The sequence below is a fragment of the Pelophylax lessonae genome (genome assembly GCF_965119305.1).
Source record: "Pelophylax lessonae genome assembly, chromosome: 3".
Taxonomy (NCBI): Eukaryota; Metazoa; Chordata; class Amphibia; order Anura; family Ranidae; genus Pelophylax; species Pelophylax lessonae.
The window spans coordinates 328,825,034-328,848,256 of record NC_138770.1 but is presented as its reverse complement, the minus strand read 5'-3'; the positions used below and the strand labels follow the sequence as shown (position 1 = coordinate 328,848,256).

Genomic DNA, 23,223 nt, shown 5'->3' with positions numbered 1-23,223 from the left:
AGGGCAGTCAGGTGTAAACATCCATTGGTACCTGGCCACCCGGAGAGCAGAGTGTCGTCTGTCAGTGACCGTTCTGCAGGAAATGAGTGGACAGCGATGTGTCATCTGCCCGCTCTGCTTTGATCAGCAGAGGATCTGTGAGTGGATTCCCTGCTGATCAGAATGGAATCCACCTCGTGTAAGATAGAGGTTTTACCTGCCAAAGGATTTGTAGTTCTGTCCAATCGGTCATGATATTAACACAGCTCTGTCACACAGCACAGCCCTGTCTGGAAGAACTTTAGTAACTCTTACAGGTCTTGTCCCTCCTGTGCGCTGAACTGTAAAGGAGAAAACACTGATAAGCTTACCTTCTGTCACTCTGCTCTAACCTTCTGTCAGAACTGCAACACACCTGATTGACTGTCTGTGCTGCTTCTCCCTCCACCAGTCTGAGGTCTGCTGTACAGGGATTGGAAGAGGCTGATACCAGATCAAATTCGGTACTTACATTTCTTTTTTATATCAAAAAAACTTTATTGAACATTACAGAGTCCAGGGCAGAAGTGCCCACATTATACATAAATACCAAAAATACTGTCATGGTATAATACGTAAAAACATTAATGTAAATGTCTCTGAAACCATCAAGGCCAACAACTAACAATTCAAATTAGCAATGTATTTAGCATCTATGCATATCCCACTATCTATAGTTTACGTACTGCAGAAGGAGAGAGTCACTATAACGCACATCCCACCAGCCACCAATCTATCTAAGACCAGGTCTACCGGGGCCACACCCGGCACCGCCAACCATGGAGGCGATAATTTATCAAATTTATTCAGGTTGCCCTTATGTTGAAATATGTATTTTTCCAATCTAAGCATGTCACCCATCTGGGCAATCCATTCCTTGACAGTAGGGGGGTCAGGGAAATCCAGTGCCGCGGTATCAGTTTCCTCGCCTGAAACAGCGCTCTGGCGATAGCTTGTTTAGTGATCTGAAGGGTAGGAATCTCACTCGTAATACCCAGTAGGCACATCGGTACTTACATTTCTTGCATTTAAAAAACTGTACATTTAGGAATTTCTTAATACAGTGCCACATACCTTTGTGATCCAGCCACTAATCCTAAACACCTGTAAACAGACATTAGACATGTGCTTTATCTACCATTTGTACAAATGATAATGCTTCATAGCAAGCATCAAATGTATTATCTTAGCAAAGCAATTCATACACTGATGAGCAATGTCATGCTTTATATACATTTCATAGTCTGTGGTGAAGTCAAATCTGCAGGAAAACGTAATCAGAAAAAAATCAAGGCTATCAATTGGTATGTGCTGGGTTAAAGAGCTCAGGAAAATATTGCTTGATTTTTTTTTTTTTTTTTGCCCCCAGAGACAACCGTCAATCTAACCGTTCACAATGTAAAGCTCGAATGAAAAAAAAAAAGTTTGGGTGTAAATTGCTCTTTAACCTGATTTTCCTGTGTAGCAGATCTGACCTTGTTAGTTGTTCTGTACTGGTTATGCTGTGCTGTTCAGCCTGATTCCATAAAGTGATGGACACTCCCCCTTCACCCCTTCTCCTCTTCTCTGCCAGTATAAAGTAACTGATTTGGAGCTTAGCTTCAATTCACTACACTGCAGCTGCTGTTTATCCAAAGGGAAGCCTGGATTTGTCAATCTGCAATTGTGTAAGTGCTTATGATTATTATTTTACCACTGTATAATGCATTGGTCCAAGAGCAAATATGATTGTGAATATGTTCTTTTCTTAGAAACAAGGCACACTGGATTGTAAGGGGCCCACTAACTGGCAGAGTAGATTTGGGGGGGTTATGGTGCTGCGTGTTTTTGAACATCTAACACATCTTCCTTTATCCTATTTTTACAGTTTATCGAATAAGCCCCAGTTTTTGCCTACTTGGTAACATTGGGCATACTGCAATATTCCTTATAGAAGTTCAGCTTTAATGTATTTGGAATCAGTAAACTCACTTGATTGTCCACTGTGGGTTAGGCTAACAACAAACATAAAGCAAACATAAGACTTGCTCGTCAAAAATGTACAATTTTATGAGAACAACCATTCTGTAAACACAAAGACTTCCTTTGCTAAGAAGATCACACATTTGCAAAATACACACCCAGTGATGCCATATAATATCAAAACAAGAGTGTCCTTATGAGCATTGTTTTATTAAATAAGCTAAACTCATATATTTCTTTAGACCCCTTTTGAGATCTTTTATGGTGCATTACTATGCTTACATTAAAGCTGATCTCTGGGAATTAGACAAAATGCCCTTGTAGTGTCGCCCCCCTTTCCCCCAAGAGCTGTTCTGTTCCACCTTAAGATCCGGGCTTATTTTTACATTTACAGTGCCTTGCGAAAGCATTCAGCCCCCTTGAACTTTTCAAACTTTTGCCACATTTCAGGCTTCAAACATAAAGATATAAAACTTTAATTTTTTTGTGAAGAATCAACAACAAGAGGGACACAATCATGAAGTGGAACAAAATTTATTGGATATTTCAAACTTTTTTAACAAATAAAAAACTAACAAATTGGGCGTGCAAAATTATTCAGCCCCCTTAAGTTAATACTTTGTAGCGCCACCTTTTGCTGCGATTACAGCTGTAAGTAGCTTGGGGTATGTCTCTATAAGTTTTGCACATCGAGAGACTGAAATTTTTGCCCATTCCTCCTTGCAAAACAGCTCGAGCTCAGTGAGGTTGGATGGAGAGCGTTTGTAAACAGCAGTTTTAAGTTCTTTCCACAGATTCTCGATTGGATTCAGGTCTGGACTTTGACTTGGCCATTCTAACACCTGGATATGTTTATTTGTGAACCATTCCATTGTATATTTTGCTTTATGTTTTGGATCATTGTCTTGTTGGAAGACAAATCTCCGTCCCAGTCTCAGGTCTTTTGCAGACTCCATCAGGTTTTCTTCCAGAATGGTCCTGTATTTGGCTCCATCCATCTTCCCATCAATTTTAACCATCTTCCCTGTCCCTGCTGAAGAAAAGCAGGCCCAAACCATGATGCTGCCACCACCATGTTTGACAGTGGGGTTGGTGTGTTCAGGGTAATGAGCTGTGTTGCTTTTATGCCAAACATAACGTTTTGTATTGTTGCCAAAAAGTTCACTTTTGGTTTCATCTGACCAGAGCACCTTCTTCCACATGTTTGGTGTGTCTCCCAGGTGGCTTGTAGCAAACTTCAAACAACACTTTTTATGGATATCTTTAAGAAATGGCTTTCTTCTTGCCACTTTTCCATAAAGGCCAGATTTGTGCAGTATATGACTGATTGTTGTCCTATGGACAGAGTCTTCCACCTCAGCTGTAGATCTCTGCAGTTCATCCAGAGTGATCATGGGCCTCTTGGCTGCATCTCTGATCAGTCTTCTCCTTGTATGAGCTGAAAGTTTAGAGGGGCAGCCAGGTCTTCGTAGATTTGCAGTGGTCTGATACTCCTTCCATTTCAATATTATTGCTTGCACAGTGCTCCTTGGGATGTTTAACCGGTTGCCGACCGCCGCACGGCTATATACTGCGGCGGTCAGCCCCGGCCAGGCAGAGTGACGTAGGGGTACGTCACTCGCCTGTCACTGACTTGTGAGCCAATTGTGGGCGGGCATGCGCCCGCCCCAGCTCGTTCACTGACAAGTCAGTGCGTGTGACCGGCGGACCCGATCGTCCGCCGGTCACTCACGATCGCTCCGGTGAAGGGAGAAAGTCAGGCGGCTAATGTAAACAAGCCGCCTGTCATTCTCCCTGGTGTAAAAATTAAGATCAGACGGTTCTACTATGTAGGACCGTTGATCTTTGTTTTTACAACAATAGCCATGTCCCTTTACAGTTAGAATCACGCCCCTAGGACACACTTAACCCCTCCCTCTCCAATACAGTTACCCCCTTCCCTGCCAGTGTCATTTTTGCAGTAACAGTGCATATGTATAGCACTGATTACTGCAGTAATGTCACTGGTAACCCCAAAAGTGTCAAAAATGTCAGTCAAGGGTCCGATCTGTCTGCTGCAATGTCGCAGTACCGCAAAAAAAAAATCGCAGATCGCCGCCATTACTCGTTAAAAAAAAAACACCAAAAAATCTTTCCCTTTGTTAGTAAACGCGATAACTTTTGCACAAAGCAATCAAAATACGCTTTTTGCGATTTTTTTTTTTTTACCAAACATATGTAGCATAAAACAAATTGGCCGAAAATGTTAAAAAAATTTGATTTTTAAATTTTTTTGGGGAATTTCATATAAAAAAATGTGAAAAATTTTATTTTTGCAAAATTGACGCTCTTTTTTTGTTTATAGCGCATGATCAAAAAATTGCACAGGTGATCAAATACCACCAAAAGAAAGCTCTGTTTGTGGGAAAAAAAAGGACGTCAAATTAGTTTAGGTACGTTAGGTACATCGTCGCACGACCGCGCAATAGTCCGTTAAAGTCACGCAGTGCCGAATCGCAAAATACCCCCTGGTCTTTTAGCAGCCAAATCCTCCGGGGCTTAAGTGGTTAAAGCTTGGGAAATCTTTTTGTATCCAAATCCGGCTTTAAACTTCTCCACAACAGTATCTCGGACCTGCCTGGTGTGTTCCTTGTTCTTCATGATGCTCTCTGCGCTTTAAACGTACCTCTGAGACTATCACAGTGCAGGTGCATTTATACGGAGACTTGATTACACACAGGTGGATTCTATTTATCATCATTAGTCATTTAGGTCAACATTGGATCATTCAGAGATCCTCACTGAACTTCTGGAGAGAGTTTGCTGCACTGAAAGTAAAGGGGCTGAATAATTTTGCACGCCCAATTTTTCAGTTTTTTATTTGTTAACAAAGTTTGAAATATCCAATAAATTTCGTTCCACTTCATGATTGTGTCACACTTGTTGATTCTTCACAAAAAATTACAGTTTTATATCTTTATGTTTGAAGCCTGAAATGTGGCAAAAGGTCGCAAAGTTCAAGGGGGCCGAATACTTTCGCAAGGCACTGTAAGTGCCATCTAAATAAATGGCAATACAAAATGCCATGCATTACAGTAACACATGGTAAAATGTGTGTTTTATTGCAACACATAAGTCTAAATAGGTCCTTAAACTGCAACTAGGGTTGCACCGATACCGTTATTTATTGGCGAGTATGAGTACCAATAATTTCGGTCAAGTATTCGGCAATACCGAGTACCGATACTTTGCAGTGCGATTTGTGTCAATACAAAAAAAATGTTGTGTGTGTGTGTATACATATTTATATGTATACAAAGGGATTAAAGTGCCATCTAGTCAGGTTAAACAATGTTAGAACTCACAGTACATATCTGGTAGCAAAGCAGGTCTACTGGAGGTGCTCACAGGGCTGAAGGAGAAGTTCCTTGACCCCATGGGTATAGGGCGGAAGTGATATCGGCTTGGGGGTGGACCACCTCTACATCTCCTCCAGCCCTGTCAGCACCTCCTGTGGCCCTGATTGGCTACCAGATATGTACTGTAAGTTTTAACATTGCTTAACCTGACTAGATGGCGCTTTAATCTCTTTGTACACACACAGAAATTGCTTAGGACAGGAATCGCACCACATTCCTGTTCAAATAGCATGCAATTCTTTGCAGTGCGATTTGCACCCACTCGTTTTGTATTGACGTAAATCGCACCCTAAAGAATCAGTTTCGGTATTGGGAGCATTTGGGTCGAGTACTGGTACTCACTCAAATGCTTAGTATCGACCTATCCCTAACCGCAACCGTATCTCACTTTCTATTAACAATTTAGTGTTCCTAAACCAACCTACAACAGAATCAGTCTGTATATGCAGTAAAGCACGCTTGTTAGGCTCACTGTGGAGCCTAAGCGGTTAGTCCTCTGCCTTGTGTAAAAAAGGCTGTGTGATCCTGTCTTCTCTGATCCTCCCCCGCTTCCACAATCCCCAATCCATCTCCTGATTGAACAGAGTCCTAGGAGGCACTCTGCACATGCTCAATTTAGTGTGTATTGCTAGAGAGTTTGTTTGTTTTTCTTCTTGGGAGGGTGCATGTGATCAGCACAGGGCCAATCAGCACTGTCCAGACAGAGGGTCAGGGGTCCTGCAGCCTCATAGGACAGTCAGAGGAGAATAAAAACTCCTGCATGCTTTAACAAGTGCTCAATTGGACACTGATAGGAGTCACAAGACTGCTATATCCTGCTAATGAGAAATGGTATTTAGCAGTTTATATTTACTAAAACTATTGCATTTTTTTGTACTGTGGGAGACCAGATATAGTGAATACAGGCTTCTGGGTTTAGTAACACTTTAAGTGCCTCTAAATGAATGGCAATACAAAGTGCCAATCTTTACAGTGACGTGCTAAAATATGTGTTTTATTGCAACACATAAGTCTAAATAGGTCCTTAAAGCTGAGTTCCGGGCACAAAATCGATATTTTTTTTTTGTGCCCGTCCGCTTCTTCACCTTCACTTGAAAAGGAATTGGATAGTTAGGTTTTTTTTTTTTTAAAACTCACCTTGTAATTGAAGATCGAAAATACTCACCTCAATGTACTTCCTCCCTCTGTGCCGCGGCTCCTCCATCACTTCCTCCTTCGCAATGATTCCTGGGAGCTGAACGTCATCGCTCCCAGGAATCAATTCGACGGCACCGGCCCCGCTCGTCACTTCCGGGGCGACGCCGCATTCCCCTGCTAAACAGCTTCTGGGCATGCCCAGAAGCTGTGGAGGAATGCGGTGCCGCGCCGGAAGTGACGAGAGGGGCCGGTGCAGGCGCATTCTGGGAGAAGAGGATGCGGAAGAAGACGCGGAAGAGGATCGCGCCAGCTTCAGCTGCCCACAAGAGAGATGGAAACGCTGTGGAAGAAATTTTATAAGTAAGTATTTCTTCTTGCAGGTAAGTGCGAACCGGGACAGATCAGAGGCTAGCCATTGTGGAATGTGCTATCCCTGACTGTCCCGGGGGTATGTTTATTGAAAAATGCTTTCTGTGCCCGGAACTCCGCTTTAACCACTTGCCGACTGCCGCACGACTATTTACTGCGGCAGTCTGGCTCTCCTGGGCAAACCGACGTAGGGCTATGTCGCTTGCCCAGGAGCCTCTAGGGGGCGAGCGCGCGCCGCCAGAGGTGCACTCCCGCCCGTACCCGAGCGAGTGACCGGCGGCTCTGATGTCTGCCGGTCACTCGCGATCTCCCGCTGGAGAGGGAGAAAGGCAGGTGGCTAATGTAAACAAAGCCGCCTGTCATTCTCCCTGATGTAACTTCAGAGACTACATGATCCTGCTATGTAGGATCGTATGTCTCTGTTGTTCCATCACAAGCCACGCCCCTTTACAGTTAGAATCACGCCCCTAGGGACACACTTAACCCCTTGATCACTAAAAAAGTTAACCCCTTCCCTGCCGGTGTCATTTTTACAGTAACAGTGCATATGTATAGCACTGATTACTGTATAACGTCACAGGTACCCCCAAAAGTGTCAAAAATGTTAGTCAAGGGTCCAATCTGTCCGCCGCAATGTCGCAGTCCCGCAAAAAAAATCGCAGATCGCGCCATTACTAGTTAAAAAAAAAACAACAATAAAAATGACATAAATCTTTCCCTTAGTAAACGCAAACAAACCAATCAAAATATGCATATTGCAATTTTTTTTACCAAAAATATGTAGCAGAAAACAATTTGGCCTAACATGTTAAAAAATTTAGATTTTTACATTTTTTTGGGGAATTTCATATAAAAAAAATGTGAAAAATATTGTTATTTTTTCAAAATTGTTGCTCTTTTTTTGTTCATAGCCCAAAAAATAAAAATCACACAGGTGATCAAATACCACCAAAAGAAAGCTCTGTTTGTGGGAAAAAATTTAATTTGGGTATAGCGACGCACGGCCGTGCAATTGTCCGTTAAAGTCAAGCAGTGCCGAATTGCAAAATAGGCCCTGGTCTTTGAGCAGGAAAATCCTCTGGGGCTTAAGTGGTTGAACTGCAACAGTATCTCACTGTCTATAAACCATATAAATAACTAACAACTCCTATACTGTAAGTAGAGGAGCAGCATCTGAGCTGAAATAAACCCATGAATAATTTCTTCATTGTTAGATATTGTCAAACTACATCTGAATGAATCCATTAAATATCCAATATTTCATGACCTACTGTGTGTTTTTTCAGTTAGCAGCTTATTCGTTTTGACTGGACTACTCATGCCTCACAACTTTTGCAAACACACCAGCGGCATTTTTTCACTACATTGCACAAATATTTCACATCTCTGCCTTGTGGTGTACTTCCATAGATGCAATGATCCATTAAAAATCTTCATCTTGCAGACAATTCCTAGAGTGAGATGCAAGTCTATTTTTTTCATTGTAATTGTAAGTTCATAAACTTTGTATGCATTTATTGTACTCAAATGTATTTGTCAAGTGCTATTGCTACTTACATTTACCACTGTGTAGCCAGACTCCGTAGCTGTCACAAGTTCTGCTATATCGATAATCTTTAGCAGGAGATTCTACAAGTCCACGTAAGCAATTCAGTTGTAAAAACACTGAACATAAAGCATTAATTAAAACACATTGGAATTGGTTATCCCAATGGGCAAGGATGCAGCATGTAATTAACAAGAATCAAAGGTTAAGTCCACCTTTCACAAAAGAAATAACAAATGCACATATCTTTTCAAGAAAGTTTTTTTTTTGCAAAGCATTGCAACCGTGATCAGTGGATTGCAAGTACAATGCCAGGCTCCTGCATGCTCTTTCCTCCAGCTCTCTGTTCATTCCAAGGTTCAGACTTTCAGTTAGAGAGCTGGATGAAGTGTCAATGAACTACTAGTGCAGCCGTCTGCCTCAGTGGGTGGGTTATTTGTTCAGAGATTTCTGCCCGCACGGCCATGCAAAGTTCAGAGGACAAGAGCCCCTGCACATTGTTCGGGAAGTGGGTGTAACAGTGCAAAAGGTGGCATTAGCCCCTAAATATACTGTATATTGTGTGTGTGCCTGCACATTTTTCTGTAAGTGTTAGTTCAGGTAGTAATTAAAGTGATTCTAAAGGCACATTTTTAAAATAAAATAAAAAAATTGAATAAGTATTACCTGCTCTGTGCAAACGAATTGCACAAAGCAGCCCTGAACCTTCTCTTCTGGGGTTCCCCACCAGTGATCTTGGTTCCTCGCCTTCTGTGTCTGGCACCATAGAAAGCAGCTTAATCCCGAGCCAGGCTGTGTGTGTCCATAGAAACAAACAGCACAGCTTGGCCCCACCTTCCGCTCTCTCCGCACAGCATTTGATTGACAGCAGTAGGAGCCAATGGCTTCCACTACTGCTTCAGTCTCTGTGAGTAGAGGGAGAAGAAAGAGAAGAGATGCAGATGGCAACAACACTGGACCGATTTAGGGTTCCGTATTTGGGGAGATGGGGGAGTATAGCAAGTTAAACATTTTTTACCTTGATGCCTGGAATTCATTAAGGTAAAAAAACATTTTAGATTTAAAACCACTTGAAGCCTGGCTGGAGTATAGGTATGGAGTCATCAGTACCCTAAGAAACCCAGAAGAGTCCTAGTAACACAAGAGGTACCGTATCTAAAGGTAGGGTCAAAATGTATATGATATATTATATATTCTCATAGCTGAACAATTGTGTTGCGGTATCCTGCTATTTAGAGATGTGGAGTCCCAGTTGTAGGAGCTGCGATGCCCAGCACATGTTCATTTACTGGTGTGGAATATATTCTCATAGCTGAACAATTGTGTTGTGTTAGGCCAACATTTATAGCTGTGGAGTGTCAATTCTAGGAGTTTCCCCTCTCCAACACATGTTTGGTAACTGACTACATAGAGAAATGCTTAACAACCAACTGGATATTTGCTGTTTATATTAGCCTTTGACAGTGCATTAGTCATGCTTTCTTCATTCCCCTAGATTACATAACTTGTAGGTTTCAGGTTGAAAGATTATACTCTTTAGATCAATGCCCTTGTTTAACGTAGTTGGTAAACAATGTTTTTAACTCAGGACAACAGCCTGATCCTACAGTACAGTACAGTAATGCAAAATAGCCACTCATTTGTTCCCCAGCTATTGGTATAGTAATATGTCGTTTTTTCCCTAAATGTACAGAGGCTGCCTGTCACCTCAAGCACCAGTCCACTCACACCAACTCCACGGTCTGGGGGATGTCTTTTTTAAATGTATAGTTTTGATAACCTTTACGCAGGAGAGGGGTTAAGGGCATGGGATACTCCAAAACGTTCAATAGCAATATTGGGAGGACAAATTTCTCACTATTCTTCTTACAGCAGCCTTTTCCGGAGGTATCAGGGAATGTCCTTTATATCTAGGACTCTGTTAGAGCAGCCCCAGTCCATGTAGCAGCCTCTGGCACTTAGATCCCTTTATAGTACAAAAACACCCAAAGTCCGCAGCAAGGTCTTTACTCACAATGCCATTGGTGCTATCTGCCACCCAGCCTCCATAGGTAGATCTCCTCAGTAAGGGAGATAAAAAGATCCTTTTCCAGACCCAGGACTTCAGAACGTTGTCCTCCAGTGTATATTCCTTTGGCAGTCTTCCCTGGGCTCTCAGCCTCACTCATGCGAAGAAATTTCATTTCAGAAACTCTCTCCTAGAAGCAGTAGACTAGAACTGTCCCTAAAGAGGAAAGATACCCACTCACCCAGAGCCTCCAAAACATTTATCACCCCCTCAGACACTTTCTGGATACCTCCTTCCAAGGATTGGCTGGGGCAATATAAATATTCATACTGGTCATCTGCATCTTCCTGCCATATATTGTTAGCTTCTTCTAAAGACAGGTGGGATAAATCATACACCCAGCTTAGGAAACCCTGAACAGACAGAAAAAAAAATCAATCATTGCTACACTCACTACAGTGAAGCCAAAACGAAATATCTTATGAAACAAGTATATTTCTCCACCACCATCTCTAAACAAATTGCAGGGTCCAATGTTCCTGACTTTTTTGGCTTCTGTTCATTGTCACTGCTGAATGAGCAGAATTTAATTTATTCTCCTGCCAGATCTCAACAAAATGTTCTTTGTTTAAATTCAGGGAAAAAACTCCATGGGAAAGACTGCAGAAACAAGTATCACTGTTACACTAGCTTGGATTCATGTCGGTATTGAAAAAACGATTGTGTGGGCTTCATATGCTAGTAAATAGGGTTGAGCGAACACCTAGATGTCCGTGTTCGACGGGTTCGGCCGAACTTTAAAAAAAAGTCCGGGTCCGTGTCCCGGACTTTTACCGAACTTTTCCCGGACACCGAACCCCATTGAAGTCAATGGGGACCCGAACTTTAAGGCACTAAAATGGCTCTAAAACACCAAAGGAAAGGGCTAGAGTGCTGCAAATGGCAGCAAAACGTAATTAAGAGCATGGCAAGTGCTCTGCAAACAAATGTGGATAGGGAAATAACTTAAAACAACAAAAAAAAACAGAAAAATAAAACAATGTTCTTCTTCATCTCTGAAGGACGAGGCCCATATGGAGTAGGAGGGAGGTTAAGGTGGTGGTGGATGTGGCGGTGACATAGGCGTGCGCACAGGGTGTGCTGGGTGTGCCTGGGCACACCCTAATCACCTAGGGCACATAGCATTGCCAGTGAGGAGATGGGAAAGATCTCCCTGGGACCTGCTCTGCTCTATTTCTCCTTGCCTACAGGTACATGGCCCCGATACATTACTCTCCCTGCTGGCAAACACATGCATGTGTATTTCAACTTTGGGGTGCACACCTTAATGCAATAGGCTGCGCACACCTATGGGCGGTGTAGGTGGAAGCGGCGGTGGAGGAGGACCAGGGCCGGATTAACAGCATCATGGGCTTGGTGCTGAGGATTTTGAAGGGCCTTAAGGGCCGTGCCTTGCCATGCACCCAGAGGAGGAAGGGTGCAGCCATGCATGCCTAATTCAACATGGGATGCTGTCTCTGAAGCCCATAAACACATCCATGCATCGCCAACTGTCCCTCCTTGTCCGGCCTTCACGCTGTGTGGGGAGGTTCTGAGGGTGCTGCCTGGGGAAGCGAGCATAGAAGCCAGACTTCTGTGTTTACAAGTGACAGAAGAGCGGTAACAGTGAATATGGCCAACCCGGGGCCTATATAAAAGGTAGGGGCCTGGAGCTGCAGCTCCAATAGCCCCTACATTAATCTGGCCCTGAGGAGGAGGACGAGGTAGCCAACACTGCTTCTTTTCACAAATTTTAAATGAGGGTACACCCCAAAAGAGTGAGAAAGAGCAAAAATGGAACAATGGGTGGGTAAGGTCGGTATCCATTGCTATTCTGCATAAGGTACGGAAAAGTCCCGTGGGATCCATGCCTGGTTCATTTTAATGAACGTGAGCTTGTCCACATTGTCTCTGGACAGGCGGCTGCGCTTGTCTGTTATAACGCCCCCAGCCGTGCTAAATACCCGTTCAGATAATACACTGGCTGCAGGGCACGCCAGCACCTCCAAGGCGTAAAGGGCAAGCTCAGGCCATGTGCCCAATTTGGAGACCCAGAAGTTGAAGGGGGCAGACCCGTCATTCACTACATGTAGGCGTGTGCACACATACTGCTCCACCATGTTGGTAAAATGCTGCCTCCTGCTAAGACGTTCCATCTGAGCTGCTGGTGCTGCTGTTTGTTGTGGCGTGCTGACAAAGCTTTTCCACATTTCGGCCATGCTAACCCTGCCTTCTGAGGTGCTGGCGGTGCCCTGGTTGCGTTGGCGACCTCCTCCTCCTCCTCCTCTGCCTTGTGCTTCCACTGTGGCCCCGCTGTCAGATGGGAATGCCAGCAGCATGGCGTCTACCAGCGTGCGCTTGTACTCGCGCATCTTGCGATCGCGCTCCAGTGAGTGAATTAAGGACGGTACGTTGTCCTTGTAACGGGGATCCAGCAGCGTGGCCACCCAGTAATCAGCACAAGTTAGAATGTGGGCAACTCGGCGGTCGTTGTGGAGACACTGCAGCATGTAATCGCTCATGTGTGCCAGGCTGCCCAGAGGCAACGAAAGGCTGTCCTCTGTGGGAGGTGTATGGTCCGTGTCCTCTGTATCCCCCCAGCCACGCACCAGTGATGGCCATGAGCTGGCCTGGGTGCCACCCTGCTGTGAACATGGTTCCATCTCCTCCTCCAGCTCCTCCTCCTCCTCATCCTCCTCATCCTCCAGAACTGTGCCCCTGCTGGACAATTGCGTCCCTGGCGTTTGCGTGTGCAGGAACCCACCCTCGGAGCCCCTTGCGAATGACTGCCCTGAAAGCCTTGGAAATGTTACCTCTTCATCCTCCTCCTCCTCCTCATCCTGTGCCACATCCTCTTCCATCATCGCCCGAATTGTTTTTTCAAGGAGGCATAGAAGTGGGATAGTTAAGCTGAGAACGGCGTCATTGCCACTGGCCATGTTGGTGGAGTACTCAAAACAGCGCAACAAGGCACACAGGTCTCGCATGGAGGCCCAGTTAAATTAAATAGCGGAATAGAAAATATGATCCAAAAAAAGTGTATGTATATCACACGTACACAACCACACTAGGCCCCAATTACTATTGTTTGTACCCCTAAAAGGCTAGATGAGGAGTAGGGGGAGTATGGAACAGGCAGCACCCTCAAACCTTCAGAAGTATGAGATGAACCCCAACAACTTGGAAAGGTGGATCTCTCTCACACGTACCGACACAGACTATCCCGCAATTCAATTGATCCTCAAAGGTTTTTATTGAATAGCGGAATAGGAAATATGATCAAAAAAAGTGTATGTATCTCGCACGTACACAACCACACTAGGCCCCAATTACTATTGTTTGTACCCCTAAAAGGCTAGATGAGGAGTAGGGGGGGTATGGAACAGGCAGCACCCTCAAACCTTCAGAAGTATGAGATGAACCCCAACAACTTGGAAAGGTGGATCTCTCTCACACGTACCGACACAGACTATCCCGCAATTCAATTGATCCTCAAAGGTTTTTATTGAATAGCGGAATAGGAAATATGATCAAAAAAAGTGTATGTATCTCGCACGTACACAACCACACTAGGCCCCAATTACTATTGTTTGTACCCCTAAAAGGCTAGATGAGGAGTAGGGGGGGTATGGAACAGGCAGCACCCTCAAACCTTCAGAAGTATGAGATGAACCCCAACAACTTGGAAAGGTGGATCTCTCTCACACGTACCGACACAGACTATCCCGCAATTCAATTGATCCTCAAAGGTTTTTATTGAATAGCGGAATAGGAAATATGATCAAAAAAAGTGTATGTATCTCGCACGTACACAACCACACTAGGCCCCAATTACTATTGTTTGTACCCCTAAAAGGCTAGATGAGGAGTAGGGGGGTATGGAACAGGCAGCACCCTCAAACCTTCAGAAGTATGAGATGAACCCCAACAACTTGGAAAGGTGGATCTCTCTCACACGTACCGACACAGACTATCCCGCAATTCAATTGATCCTCAAAGGTTTTTATTGAATAGCGGAATAGGAAATATGATCAAAAAAAGTGTATGTATCTCGCACGTACACAACCACACTAGGCCCCAATTACTATTGTTTGTACCCCTAAAAGGCTAGATGAGGAGTAGGGGGGGTATGGAACAGGCAGCACCCTCAAACCTTCAGAAGTATGAGATGAACCCCAACAACTTGGAAAGGTGGATCTCTCTCACACGTACCGACACAGACTATCCCGCAATTCAATTGATCCTCAAAGGTTTTTATTGAATAGCGGAATAGGAAATATGATCAAAAAAAGTGTATGTATCTCGCACGTACACAACCACACTAGGCCCCAATTACTATTGTTTGTACCCCTAAAAGGCTAGATGAGGAGTAGGGGGGGTATGGAACAGGCAGCACCCTCAAACCTTCAGAAGTATGAGATGAACCCCAACAACTTGGAAAGGTGGATCTCTCTCACACGTACCGACACAGACTATCCCGCAATTCAATTGATCCTCAAAGGTTTTTATTGAATAGCGGAATAGGAAATATGATCAAAAAAAGTGTATGTATCTCGCACGTACACAACCACACTAGGCCCCAATTACTATTGTTTGTACCCCTAAAAGGCTAGATGAGGAGTAGGGGGGGTATGTAACAGGCAGCACCCTCAAACCTTCAGAAGTATGAGATGAACCCCAACAACTTGGAAAGGTGGATCTCTCTCACACGTACCAACACAGACTATCCCCCAATTTAACTGATCCCCAAAGGTTTTTGATTAAATAGCGGAATAGAAAATATGATCCCAAAAAAGTGTATGTATATCACACGTACACAACCACACTAGGCCCCAATTACTATTGTTTGTACCCCTAAAAGGCTAGGAGTAGGGTGAGTATGGAACAGGCAGCACCCTCAAACCTTCAGAAGTATGAGATGAACCCCAACAACTTGGAAAGGTGGATCTCTCTCACACGTACCAACACAGACTATCCCCCAATTTAACTGATCCCCAAAGGTTTTTGATTAAATAGCGGAATAGAAAATATGATCCCAAAAAAGTGTATGTATATCACACGTACACAACCACACTAGGCCCCAATTACTATTGTTTGTACCCCTAAAAGGCTAGGAGTAGGGGGAGTATGGAACAGGCAGCACCCTCAAACCTTCAGAAGTATGAGATGAACCCCAACAACTTGGAAAGGTGGATCTCTCTCACACGTACCAACACAGACTATCCCCCAATTTAACTGATCCCCAGAGGTTTTTGATTAAATAGCGGAATAGAAAATATGATCCCAAAAAAGTGTATGTATATCACACGTACACAACCACACTAGGCCCCAATTACTATTGTTTGTACCCCTAAAAGGCTAGGAGTAGGGGGAGTATGGAACAGGCAGCACCCTCAAACCTTCAGAAGTATGAGATGAACCCCAACAACTTGGAAAGGTGGATCTCTCTCACACGTACCAACACAGACTATCCCCCAATTTAACTGATCCCCAAAGGTTTTTGATTAAATAGCGGAATAGAAAATATGATCCCAAAAAAGTGTATGTATATCACACGTACACAACCACACTAGGCCCCAATTACTATTGTTTGTACCCCTAAAAGGCTAGGAGTAGGGGGAGTATGGAACAGGCAGCACCCTCAAACCTTCAGAAGTATGAGATGAACCCCAACAACTTGGAAAGGTAGATCTCTCTCACACGTACCAACACAGACTATCCCCCAATTTAACTGATCCCCAAAGGTTTTTGATTAAATAGCGGAATAGAAAATATGATCCCAAAAAAGTGTATGTATATCACACGTACACAACCACACTAGGCCCCAATTACTATTGTTTGTACCCCTAAAAGGCTAGGAGTAGGGGGAGTATGGAACAGGCAGCACCCTCAAACCTTCAGAAGTATGAGATGAACCCCAACAACTTGGAAAGGTGGATCTCTCTCACACGTACCAACACAGACTATCCCCCAATTTAACTGATCCCCAAAGGTTTTTGATTAAATAGCGGAATAGAAAATATGATCCCAAAAAAGTGTATGTATATCACACGTACACAACCACACTAGGCCCCAATTACTATTGTTTGTACCCCTAAAAGGCTAGGAGTAGGGGGAGTATGGAACAGGCAGCACCCTCAAACCTTCAGAAGTATGAGATGAACCCCAACAACTTGGAAAGGTGGATCTCTCTCACACGTACCAACACAGACTATCCCCCAATTTAACTGATCCCCAAAGGTTTTTGATTAAATAGCGGAATAGAAAATATGATCCCAAAAAAGTGTATGTATATCACACGTACACAACCACACTAGGCCCCAATTACTATTGTTTGTACCCCTAAAAGGCTAGGAGTAGGGGGAGTATGGAACAGGCAGCACCCTCAAACCTTCAGAAGTATGAGATGAACCTCAACAACTTGGAAAGGTGGATCTCTCTCACACGTACCAACACAGACTATCCCCCAATTTAACTGATCCCCAAAGGTTTTTGATTAAATAGCGGAATAGAAAATATGATCCCAAAAAAGTGTATGTATATCACACGTACACAACCACACTAGGCCCCAATTACTATTGTTTGTACCCCTAAAAGGCTAGGAGTAGGGGGAGTATGTAACAGGCAGCACCCTCAAACCTTCAGAAGTATGAGATGAACCCCAACAACTTGGAAAGGTGGATCTCTCTCACACGTACCAACACAGACTATCCCCCAATTTAACTGATCCCCAAAGGTTTTTGATTAAATAGCGGAATAGAAAATATGATCCCAAAAAAGTGTATGTATATCACACGTACACAACCACACTAGGCCCCAATTACTATTGTTTGTACCCCTAAAAGGCTAGGAGTAGGGGGAGTATGGAACAGGCAGCACCCTCAAACCTTCAGAAGTATGAGATGAACCTCAACAACTTGGAAAGGTGGATCTCTCTCACACGTACCAACACAGACTATCCCCCAATTTAACTGATCCCCAAAGGTTTTTGATTAAATAGCGGAATAGAAAATATGATCCCAAAAAAGTGTATGTATATCACACGTACACAACCACACTAGGCCCCAATTACTATTGTTTGTACCCCTAAAAGGCTAGGAGTAGGGGGAGTATGGAACAGGCAGCACCCTCAAACCTTCAGAAGTATGAGATGAACCCCAACAACTTGGAAAGGTGGATCTCTCTCACACGTACCAACACAGACTATCCCCCAATTTAACTGATCCCCAAAGGTTTTTGATTAAATAGCGGAATAGAAAATATGATCCCAAAAAAGTGTATGTATATCACACGTACACAACCACACTAGGCCCCAATTACTATTGTTTGTACCCCTAAAAGGCTAGGAGTAGGGGGAGTATGGAACAGGCAGCACCCTCAAACCTTCAGAAGTATGAGATGAACCCCAACAACTTGGAAAGGTGGATCTCTCTCACACGTACCAACACAGACTATCCCCCAATTTAACTGATCCCCAAAGGTTTTTGATTAAATAGCGGAATAGAAAATATGATCCCAAAAAAGTGTATGTATATCACACGTACACAACCACACTAGGCCCCAATTACTATTGTTTGTACCCCTAAAAGGCTAGATGAGGAGTAGGGGGAGTATGGAACAGGCAGCACCCTCAAACCTTCAGTATGAGATTGTGTTCACTGTACCCCACAAAGATTGAGTTCACTGCACCCCACAATGATTGTGTTCACTGCACCCCACAAAGATTGTGTTCACTGCACCTCACAAAGATTGTGTTCACTGTACCCCCCAAAGATTGTGTTCACTGCACCCCACAAAGATTCTGTTCACTGTACCCCACAAAGATTGTGTTCACTGCACCCCAAAAAGATTGTGTTCACTGCACCCCAAAAAGGATGTTGTTCACTGCACCCCAAAAAGGATGTTGTTCACTCCACCCCAAAAAGATTGTGTTCACTGCACCCCACAAAGATTGTGTTCACTGCACCCCAAAAAGATTGTGTTCACTGCACCCCAAAAATGATTTTGTTCACTGCACCCCAAAAAGGATTTTGTTCACTGCACCCCAAAAAGGATGTTGTTCACTCCACCCCAAAAAGATTGTGTTCACTGCACCCCAAAAAGATTGTGTTCACTGCACCCCACAAAGGATTTTGTTCACTGCACCCCAAAAAGATTGTGTTCACTGCACCCCAAAAAGGATGTTGTTCACTGCACCCCAAAAAGGATTTTGTTCACTGCACCCCAAAAAGATTGTGTTCACTGCACCCCACAAAGGATTTTGTTCACTGCACCCCACAAAGATTGTGTTCACTGCACACCAAAAAGGATTGTGTTCACTGCACCCCAAAAAGATTTTGTTCACTGCACCCCAAAAAGATTGTGTTCACTGCAGCCCAAAAAGATTGTGTTCACTGCAGCCCAAAAAGATTGTGTTCACTGCAGCCCAAAAAGATTGTGTTCACTGCAGCCCAAAAAGATTGTGTTCACTGCAGCTCACACACAGAAAAATGGATGTGGATCACTGACACCTGCCTATCTCCAATCCCACACCACACAGCAATATCGATTGTAGTTTGTAGAACACAGTTTCCCTAAAATTCAGCAGACTCTGTCCCTAACAGGATTGAGAAGAGATCGTAGATCAGGATTGAGTGCAGACCCCACCCCCCACACAGCAATATCGATTGTAGTTTGTAGAAGACACTGACCCTATATAATTCAGCAGACTCTATCCCTAAAATGCCTACAACTCGCCCTGCCTAAACACTCCGACCTGTCCCTCAATTCTATCCGGACACAAATGGTTTTTTCCTGCCTATCTTTCCCTAATCAGCAGCCAGCACGTTGATGTGTGCTCTGTCCCTGAATCTAAGCAGCATAATGACGCCGCTGCGGCTGCCTCGAACTTATAAAGACTTGGTCACATGCTTCAGACGGCCAATCACAGCTACTGAGACATTTGCAGGCATGGCTGGGATGGCTTAAGGCACACCAGTTAAACGATTGTTGATTGGCTGTTGAAAGCCCGCCATGAAAAGAGCGCCAAAGCATGCAAAACCCGGAAATAAAACGACCGAACACGGATTTTTACCCGAACATACAGTAAAGTGTCCGTGTCCGTGTTCGGGTACAAAAAATCCAATTATTCGGTACGAACACGAATAATACAGTCCGTGTTCGCTCAACACTACTAGTAAACCTCTGACAACAGGCCTTACCTTGGCAAATAACAAAAACATTGAATATTTTGTTAAATATTATTTTTCTTCCTAATTAACACAAATGGATTTCTGCAAACATGGAGTGATACAGCACTCTTTCTGTTGCAATGGCTGCATCCAGTGCGTACCCTTCACAAAGGCAACCAGATTAGAGAACACCTACAGTGACTGCCATTGCACCGCAAAGGAAGAAAGCAAAATCATTAGTATAATGTCATTATACAGTATTATTGCAGTATTGGGAAATTACCTTAACTTTTCCTTGTTGTATAATACATTTGGGGGTATCATTACAAATAGGAGCCTGTCTAGCACATTATTCTTTGCTCATTTCATCCGGTTAAAAACACTTTTTAATCAGAGTATAGTATCAATTCAATTAAAATCCTGGGATATTGATCTGATCAGTAATAAATATGCATAAAGACTCAATAAAGTGTGTCCAACATTCAAGAAAAGGTACAGTATTTGTATAATCAGTCCAATGTGTATGTAGGAAGGTTCCACCACCACTGTGATGTTGCTAATCAAATGCACAGTTAATAATTTCCAAATGGTGCTCTGATAATAAATGCAGGATATTCTATGTGCACTAATGTAATCCCTCTTTGGTGTGAACCACCACCAATCACTCTCCATGCTCACCTTGTCTCTTGGACCTTATAAAGGTTACCATGTGCTTTCCCTTTTAAGGGGTCACTAATGGTCACACCAATCCTCCATATCCTTCCTCTGACTATTTCTCCAAGAATCGCAATATATATCCAATTAAACCACCATTAAATGTCAAACGTTAGTGCACTAGTTATCAGCAGTGCACCACCATAAAAATAAATGGTTACAAATGCAGGTACATTTCCCCTTAACGAAAAGATCACAGCATCACCAAACTTGAGTATCTAGCTTGCTACTTACTGGTGGCGGGATTACATAATTCCTGGAGAAATATTCAGGGGAAGGATTTGGAGGGATAGAGTGACCATTAGTGACCCCTCAGCTCTTGTTCACACTGCTGTGCCTTCAGAGTCCTGTGATTTTACATAGTTAGTCAGGTTGAAAAAAATACATAAGTCCATCAAGGTTAACCAATGAAAGAGAAAAAAAAAAAAACATACAATCCCATATACACAGTCCCTATACCCACAGTTGATCCAGAGGAAGGTGAAAAACCCCAGAAAATCATAATCCAATTTGCTACAGCAGGGGAAAACATTCCTTCCTGATCCCCCAAGAGGCAATCAGATATTCCCTGGATCAACTTTTTTTATAAATATTAGTATCCAGGCTAAAGCAATCTACTGAGCTCGCCAGAACCAGCTGTTGAGGGAGTCTATTCCACATTTTCACAGTTCTTACTGTGAAGAAACCTTTCCATATTTAGAGATTAAATCGCTTTCCCTCCAGACGTAAAGAGTGCCCCCTTGTCCTCTGTGATGACCTTAAAGTGAATAACTCAACACCTTTTTCACTACATGGACCCCTTATGTATTTGTACATGTTGATCCTATCTCCCCTTAATCTCCTCTTCTCAAGAGAGAATAAATTCAGTACCTCGAATCTGTCCTCATAGCTGAGCTGTTCCAAGTCTCTTATCAGTTTGTTTGCTCTTCTCTGCACTTTCCCCATTTCCCCCATATCCTTTTTGAGGACTAGTGCCCAAAACTGAACTGTATATTCCAGATGAGGTCTTACTAATGACTTTTACAGGGGCAAAATTATATCATTATCCCTGGAATCTATACCTCTCTTAATATAAGAAAGGACTTTGCTTGCTTTGGAAGCTGCAGCTTGGCATTGCATGCTATTATTAAACTTATGATCTACCAGAACACCCAGATCCTTCTCCACCATTGATTCCCCCAGTTGTACTCCCCTTAATATATATGATGCATGCATATTCTTAGCCCCCAAGTGCATAACTTTATCAACGTTTTATCAACATTAAACCTCATTTGCCACCAAGTTGTCCAAATAAACAGTGCTATGAGGTTGGCTTGTACGTTGGAGACATCCTGTAAGGGCGTTATTCCACTGCAAAGCTTGGTGTCATCTGCAAAGCCTGACATGGTACTTAATCCCAGACCCTATATCATTTATAAATATATTAAAAGTAAGGATCCCAATACTGAACCTTGGGGTATACCACTAATAACCTTAGATCATTCAGAGTAAGAATCATTAATCACTGCTTTCTGAATTCTGTCTTTTAGACAGTTTTCTATCCATTTATAAACTGATCTTTCCAAGCCTGTAGACTTTACCTTACACATTAGTCGTGTGTGAAGAACTGTGTCAAACACTTTTGCAAAATCCAAGTATACTACGTCCACAGCCACCCCTCTGTCCAAGGTTTTACTTACCTCCTCATAAAAAGAAATCCGGTTTGTTTGACAACTTCTGTCTTTCATGAATCCATGCTGTCCAGAAGAACTCATTTATGTGGCCTTTTAATAAACTCTCCAGTATCTTCCTGAATATAGAAGTTAAACTAACAGGTCTATAGTTACTTGGCAAAGACTTTGATCCCTTTTTAAGTATAGGCACCACACTGGCCCCATGCCAATCCAGTGGTACTATTCCAGTCATTAAAGATTCCCTTTCAAAGAAACAATGGCTTTGAAATGATGGAGTTCAATTCTTTTAGGATCTGTGGGTGGATGCCATCTGGTCCAGGTGCTTTATCCACTTTGATTCTGTCTAAATATTTCTGGACCATATAACTATTGAGCCATTGTGGATCATTTGGAGCTGTGTCAATATCCTCCCTATCATGCCTTTGTATACACAGAGCTAAAGAAGGTATTTAATAAATTTGCCTTCTCTTTGTCCCCAGTCACCCACTCCAGATTATTTTGTAAAGGGCCTTCATGCTCAGATCTGACTTATTTATTATTATTTTTGAAGAATTTTTGGAGGTTTGTCCTACTATCTTTTGCAATCTGTCGTTCGTTTTGAATTTTTGCATCCCTAAATACCTTTTTACATATTCTGTTATATTCTTTGTAACATTTAAACAATGATAGTGTTCCTTCATTTTTATATTTTTTAATATAAGAGCTTTTCTTATTATTTATAGCTTTTTTAACTTTGGCCGTGAGCAACATAGGTTTTATTTTTATTCTTTTAAACATTGTCCATGGGAATATACTTAGCAATGAGTTTGCATACAGTCTTTTAGAATAATTTAATTTATGTTGTGTGTCCATCAATGCCATCGATAACATTTTTTCAAAGAGGTCATTTTTCTCCTTCATTGATGTGCGCTGATGAGACTGCACTGATGGGCACTGATAGGCTACACTGATGGGCACTGATAGGTGGCATTGATGGGCATTGATGAGGCAGCATTGATAGGTGGCACTGATGGGCACTGATAGGCAGCACTGAAGGGCACTGATAGACAGCACTGAAGGGCATTAAGAAGTGGCACTGATAGGCAGCACTGATAGGTGGCACTGATGGGCACTGATAGGCATTGGTAGGTGGCACTAAAAGGCAGCACTGATGGGCAATGGTTGGCAGTACTGATAGGTGGCACTGGTG

At 43.0% G+C, this 23,223-nt stretch overlaps 1 protein-coding gene across 1 annotated transcript in view; it reads left to right on the top strand.

Moving 5' to 3' along the window:
• The first annotated feature begins 1,560 nt into the window (after positions 1–1,560).
• Positions 1,561–23,223, top strand: part of LOC309550930 (glutathione S-transferase 3-like) — a 58,627-nt gene continuing 36,964 nt past the window's right edge. The window contains exon 1 of the mRNA XM_082251330.1: positions 1,561–1,685. The gene's annotated coding sequence lies outside the window, so the exon portion shown is untranslated. The remainder of the gene's footprint in view (positions 1,686–23,223) is intronic.